The 6,873-nt window shown below is 43.0% G+C and overlaps 1 pseudogene; it reads left to right on the top strand.

Annotated features, from left to right (window-relative positions):
* The first annotated feature begins 4,359 nt into the window (after positions 1–4,359).
* LOC113185822 (E3 ubiquitin-protein ligase TRAIP pseudogene) lies at positions 4,360–5,370 on the top strand (annotated as a pseudogene).
* The last annotated feature ends 1,503 nt before the right edge of the window (positions 5,371–6,873 follow it).

Here is a 6,873-nt window from a genome sequence, read left to right as displayed (position 1 = left end):
TTCTTTAAACAGAGAGTCTATGAACTTTCTATTCATTGAAAGAAGTTCACAAGTGATCCATGAATATTAGAATAGAAATTGCAGGTATCCGAGAAGGCAAGCAAGTTCACTTATACTCTGTTCAAAAACTAGAGAAGACTTCTTCTAAGTCTTACCTTGCACATCATATGAGAATCTCGTATAAAAACAATATGCAGGTTATCATGGATCATGTGATCAAGGATTCTGTCACCAACCAAATACAAGCCTATTTTTGGAGGTAGTGATTTGATCTCCCTCTTCATATTAACAGAGATGTGGGAGCAGTCAAGAGGGCTCCTGGAGAAAGGTTTTCAGGGTGCTTAGTAGGTCCTTACTGCAGAATAGGTTTGGCACGTGCCCTCAAAAGTTAATGACCCTACAAATGTATTATCAGCACATGATGTCTTGCCTTCTGACCTTCTTTATATGCTCAGGATACTCAGAGTTTAAGCAGAGGAGATGGTGAGAAGTTGTTCAGCAGATAAATAAATACTCAGCCATTTTTCTATTATTTGGACACAATTATTAGTTTAATATATGTTGGTATGTCTCTTTTAAATGTTCCATAGTTTATTTTAAAATCTTAAGAAATCTTAAAAGTAAATATTCTTTTGTTCCTTTCAGAATAATTTTTCAAACACAGATGAATAGCTTATTAAACAAGGGCAATATTCTAAGAATAACAGCTGTCCTAGGGCAGGTTCTCCAGAAGCCAACCTTGGACAAGAACTCCTAAGCTAATGCCTTATTAAGGAAGTATTCTCAGGGAAGAAAGGGAGGATAAAGGAGAAGATAGGAAGGAAAGGAAAGCAAGCCAAGAAAGAGTGTGGTTGGAGACAAAATGCATGCAAAAAAAAATAGCTTGAGCCTGATCTTGCAGGGAAAGTCTGGGTTGAGGGTTACTTGTCACAGGGTTACATGTACCTGAGACAAAGCTTCAGAACATTTCACAGCCAGGGGAGACCCACCACAGAAAAGTTTAAAAGTATCTGAGAGGAACTTTGGATTGTACAGAGGGGAGTAAGGGGAGGAGAGGAAGTGTGGGGATGGGAAGGATGGTGGAATGAGATGGACATTATTACCACAGGTACATGTATGATGACATTATTGACGTGACTCTGCACCATGTACAATCAGAGGAAGGAGAAGTTGAGCTCCCTTTGTGTACAATGTGTCAAAATGCATTCTACTGTTAAGTATAACTAATTAGAACAAATTAAAATATTTTTAAAATTCAAAAAAAAAAAACTTTTTTAAGTACCTGAGAGGATATAGACAAAGTACTAGCAGCATTTTCTAGTAGTAGGAACATTTAAGGGGCACATGATGTGGAGAGAATGAAGCAAATTTGTTTAAAAGTGAAAGTAAGTATGGAGGGGGATAAAACCAAATATTTTTTTAAAAATCAGAACAAAAGCTCAAACCAGCACAAGGTCCTGGCAAGACAATTAGACTCATTATAGAGAATGGTAATCATCCTTCAAAACGGCCCCAAAAGATTCTCCCCTCCTGGTATTCATGACTTTGAGTAGTCTGCTCCCACACCAGGTATTGGTCTGTGTGGCCAATAGACTATGGAAGAAGTGATTGTAGGTCACTTCTGCTAGACTAGGTTCAGAAAGGCATTGGCTTTTGCCTCTCTTGGATCGTTTGATCTACAGGAAGCTGGCTGCCATATTGAAGATCTGTGGAAAGATCTGTGGAAAGACAAGGTACTAAGGCCTCCAGTCAACAGCCATGTGAGTGAGCTGTTGGAAGCAGATCATGGGGTTCCCATTAAGCCTTAAGGTAACTGCAACTCCTGTCAATATCTTAACTGCCGTATAAGAGAGGCCTTGTTTCAGAACCACCCAACTAAGCCACTCTCAATTTCATGGCCCTCAGAAATTATGTGATATAAAAAATATTTCCTGTTTTAAGCTGCTAATTTGGGGAGTAATTTGTTATGCAGCATTAGACAACTAATTTAAAAATTATGCATTCAAAATTCAAAGCATGATTTTGTAGGGATATTGGTGGTACCAAATGGTGGGAGTGAGAAGGAAGACCAGAATCAGGTCAGGGTGAAAATGAAGGGGTTACCATAGATAGTAATGTCAACAGTGAAGCAAACCTCAAGGAATTTGGGTATTTCCCAAACAGTTGAATAGATTGTATACTCCAAATGAGATCAGAACATATTCCAGGTGATTAAAGGAACCAAAAGGAAATGTAAAACAGGAACTATCTTAGGAATATTTTCATTTTAAATGATTACAATGAAACTTTTCCACTTGACAAGGTAACTTCAATTATCTGCAAACTCATTTTAGAGACTACTCAACAACTATCCCCAACTCTCTTTTCCGTTTGGCAGAGCCAAGCTCCTACTTTAGAAAATTATAATGAGAGATATTTACTTTCCTAGCCCTCCTGACCAACAGGATCTAAGGGGCAGCCACAAAAGAGATTTTTGGAAAGGTCATAAAAAGAGAGACACATAGCATGCAATCCCTCTTCCTGACACCGTTGGAGCTTATGTGATAATGTGTTGCTTGGATTGCAGCAGCCATCTTGCTCCCACAAGGAGAAAGCCAAAATGTTCACCAAGATAACTGACTTGAGACCCTGGCATTGTTAAGTAGCTGAATTCGTGAACCTGAGAAAAACCTACTTCTAGACTTGATGTCTGTGAGAACACTGAGCTCCATATTTTAATTGTATATTCAGTCACTTGCCATCAAATGAATTGGTTGCTATATGATAAGTCATTCCATAATTATAACTTAAAAGAAAAACAAGCATTAGGGTTGGAGTATAACTCCGGGGTAGAGAGCTTGCCTAGGATGTGCAAAATCAGGAAAAGGAGGAGAAAGGGGAGAGGAAGAGGGATAAAAAGAAGAAGGAGAAGGAGGAAAAGAAGGAGGGAAAGAAGGAAGAAAGGAAGGATGGAAGAAGGAGAGGAGTAAGAAGGCAGGCAGGCAAGCATTTATTTTGCTCATAAATCTGGTGATCAGCTGGGTGGTACTTGCTTGGGTTTCTCATATGGTTGCAGTCAGATGGTAGCTGTGGCTTGGCGTTTTCTTTCAAATGCCTGGCACCTGGGCTGAGAAAACTCAAAGATGGCAGAACGTAGGGCAGGACTCCTCAATTCATTCATTCATAATATCTATCTGTCTATCTATCTATCTATCTATCTACCTACCTACCTACCTATCTACCTATCTACCTACCTATCTACCTACCTATCTACCTACCTACCTACCTATCTACCTACCTACCTACCTATCTACCTACCTACCTATCTACCTTTCTGCCTCAGGAAAATCAAGTCAGACTTCCATGGCAGCTGAAGGCTTCCAGGTAGAATGTTCCAAGAGAACCATAAGGGCCTATTCTAAGCCAGTCATGCAGGTCACACAGTCTCACTTTCATGCCATTGTATTTGTCATGTAGTCACAAAGGTGGGCCCTTAACTCAAGGGGGATTAACTCCTCTTGATGGAAAGAATTTCAAATAAATTTTGGATACATTTTTAAATCACCAAAAGCAACCTAACTGGTACATTTGGCTTCTATTGACAACTCAAGTAAATACAGTATTTTTGTTTTTCCCTCTGTATGATGAAGTCTCACATCATCCTTATTGGGAAAGCTAGTCTTGCCATCAGAACTTTTATAAAATCCTTCATTCCCTGAGAAAATCCTCTGAGGTCCAAGATGGTCCAAGATGGTTCATTCCAGTTAGCAGGAAGGGCTTCCCAGACAGTGACCTAAAGAAAGCAAAGCTGCCCCTGTAATATCAAGGTGATTCACTGAAAAGGGAGAATATTAGAATAACTAATGAGGATTTCTTTGACCACTCCCTCGACATCGCGGCCATCCACTGTGGACACACCTTCCACCTTCAGTGGTGAGTGACAGTGGTGTACAGTCCCACACTCGGCCTGGTACTGCTTCGGGGCCATAGGGTGTCGGACCTTCAGGCAACCCATACTCGAAGCCCAGATGGGCGGTGAGGACCTCAATAGGCTGAGCTCCCCGGGAGCTTCCAGACCTGGACTGAAGTGGCCTAATTCAGTGGTTTGAGATAGCACAAAGTCGGACTTGCCCACAATGCCGAATCCAGGTTGGCAAAAGAACCATTATCAATAAGCTCTTCTTTGACTTTGCCCAGGAGGAGCAGAGTGTCTTGGATGCAGAATTCTTAAAGAATGAACTGGACAATATCAGAGCCTGGCTTTCCCAGAAAGAAAGAGAGAAGCGGGACAGCCAGGTTATTATCGACACTCTGCGAGACACTCTGGAAGAGCACAATGCCACTGTGGAATCTCTGCAAAAGGCCTTAGGCAAGGCTGAGATGCTATGCTCTACACTCAAAAAGCAGATGAAGTTCTTGGAGGAGCAACAAGATGAGACTAAACAAGCACGCGAGGAAGCCTGCAGACTCAAGAGCCAGATGAAGACCATGGAGCAGATTGAGATCCTACTCCAGAGTCAGTGGCCTGAGGTAGAGGAGATGATTTGTATGGGTATGGGACAATCAGTGGTGGAGCAACTGACTGTGTATTGTGTGTCACTCAAGAAAGAGTATGAGAATCTAAAAGAGACCCCGAAGGCCTCGGGGGAGTTGGCTGACAAGCTGAGGAAGGACTTGGTCTCCTCCCAAAAGCAAGTTGCAGACCGTCTACTCTGAATTGGATCAGGCCAAGTGGGAACTGAGAGTGGCCCAAAAGGACTTACAGAATGCTGACAAGGAAATCATGAGCCTGAAAAAGAAGCTTAATGATGTGGCAGGAAACCTTGAATCTGCCACCAGTGGCCAGTGAGACTGTCAACCGCCTGGTTTTAGAGAGCCCAGCTCCTGTGGAGATGCTGAACCTGAAGCTCCGCCGGCCATCGTTTGGTGATGATGTTGACCTTGATGCTACCTTGAATGTGGATACCCCTCAAGCCCAGCCCTCAACTCCCAGCATAGCCACACCAAGAGGCTATGCCTTGAGAAGGCACACTCTCCTGTTCAGGACATTCTCAAGAAGATGCCCAGAGGTCCTAGCTCTCTTTGGGTGGCCAGCACTGTGCAAGAGAGTCAGATGAGGACCCTGCTGGTGCCTTCCCTGTCTTTATCCGGAATGCTGTTCTGGGCCAGAAACAGCCAAAGAGGGCCATAGCAGAGTCCTGTTGCAGCACAGATGTGGTAAGAACAGGTTTTGATGGCCTTGAAGGCCAGACAAAATTCATAGAGCCTACTAACACAGCCATGATTCGCCCACTGCCTGTTAAACCCAAGACGAAAGCTAAGCAGAGAGTGAGGATGAGGACTGTAAACCCTTCCTCCCAGGCCAAGTTGGACACCTTCCTGTGGCGATGAGAACAGTGAATCTGAGCGCTGGCCAGACACATGCCTCCAACTAGAAGACTGGTCAGCAGTGTTTGGAGGGATGGCCCCTCTTCTAGGATGAGCCCTGAGGGCAAGGGCAGAAAAGCAGATGAATGGTAGAGTGACAGAGATTGTGCACTTCCTTTGTTCACCTGGCCCTGTTCTGCCACATATGGCTGACACTACCAGCTTACCGTTTCCATCAGCAAGCGCCTGCTCCTGGTTGCAGCCTCTTGTTTAGGGCCACAATATGATGTGGCCAGGTTCTTTCTGGACCTGGAGACCAGGATCACTTGTTGACTGTATGCATAAAAGTGCTTGAGATTTTCTCAGCCTGAGTCTGAGTTTCTGCCTGCCGCCCTCACTGATCCGGGCATGGCCTGGTCCAAGCACGGTGGGGGGTAGGGAATGGGGAATGATGGAGTGGGGAGGACAGGGAAATATTTCCATGTAAAATAAAAAATAATTTTTTTCTGGCAAAAAAAAAAGAATAACTAATGGTTTATACTAGCTAAACTCCACTGAAAAATGAGGTTGGTGTTTTTCTTAACCCTACTTGCTAGGAAGCTAAGAGAATACTGAATACTAGGTGTGGTAACTCTGGTTATGATTTGAGACACACACCTCACCCCACTGAAAGCAAACTCTGAAGTGACAAATTGGGAATAAGTGGCTTATTAGTGAAGTGATTCCATGAAGCATTATAAGGGACTAAAGAAAGGAGAAAAGCTAACATAAAGCAGGTTCATGTAAATATTATCCACTGAGGGCAACTGGGAATTTTCCCAAGAGACTGTGTAGAGCCATATCTAGCTGCCCCACTTCAGGTCAAGGAGCTTGAGTCTCTGTCAAACATCTCTTGTCCCATATTGGTTGAGGGTCCCAAGAGTCTCTGGGTTGCCACAACCGAAGAGATACAGAAAGCCATTAACATGTACAGGAGCTGTCCATAGGAGACCCCATGGCAGGCCAAGGCCTTATAGCAGGGCACTGGTGGCTTTCCAAGCACCAGTTCCTGCTACAAACACCTCATTCCTGTGTCTATTGTAGCAGCCTTTCCACTGACTCAAACTCTTTTTTTAGAAGTAGACAGAGTGCAGATTATTTTTTCAAAAACAAGATTCATTCATTAGAGTTTGCCACATATTACTTTGGAGTGTATTTAAGAAGTAAGTCTTAATGGAGGAGCCACAATGTGTCTTCACTCATTATCATTCAAGCTGATCAAAAACCACAGGAGAGAAAAGTGCTCACCTCCAGTAGACCCCTGGTGCTAGTAGACTCATTAACTAAAACTGATGATCCCGATTTCTTGCTTCTTTCCCACTCCCACCAGCTGCTCGCCTTTTTCCTTTTCACTGCTCATTAGCACCAATAACAAAGGAGCAATGTTGGGCTCAGAACCACAGGAGTCCTTTTTTTTTTTTTTTAACTTGATTCAGGCCACAATGAAATCGAAACTCATATCATAATATAATATTTTCATTTATTGTT

Source organism: Urocitellus parryii, chromosome 6 (assembly GCF_045843805.1).
Source record: "Urocitellus parryii isolate mUroPar1 chromosome 6, mUroPar1.hap1, whole genome shotgun sequence".
NCBI classification, from domain to species: Eukaryota; Metazoa; Chordata; class Mammalia; order Rodentia; family Sciuridae; genus Urocitellus; species Urocitellus parryii.
The sequence above is the reverse complement of the archived record's forward strand: the minus strand, read 5'-3'. Positions and strand labels throughout refer to the sequence as shown.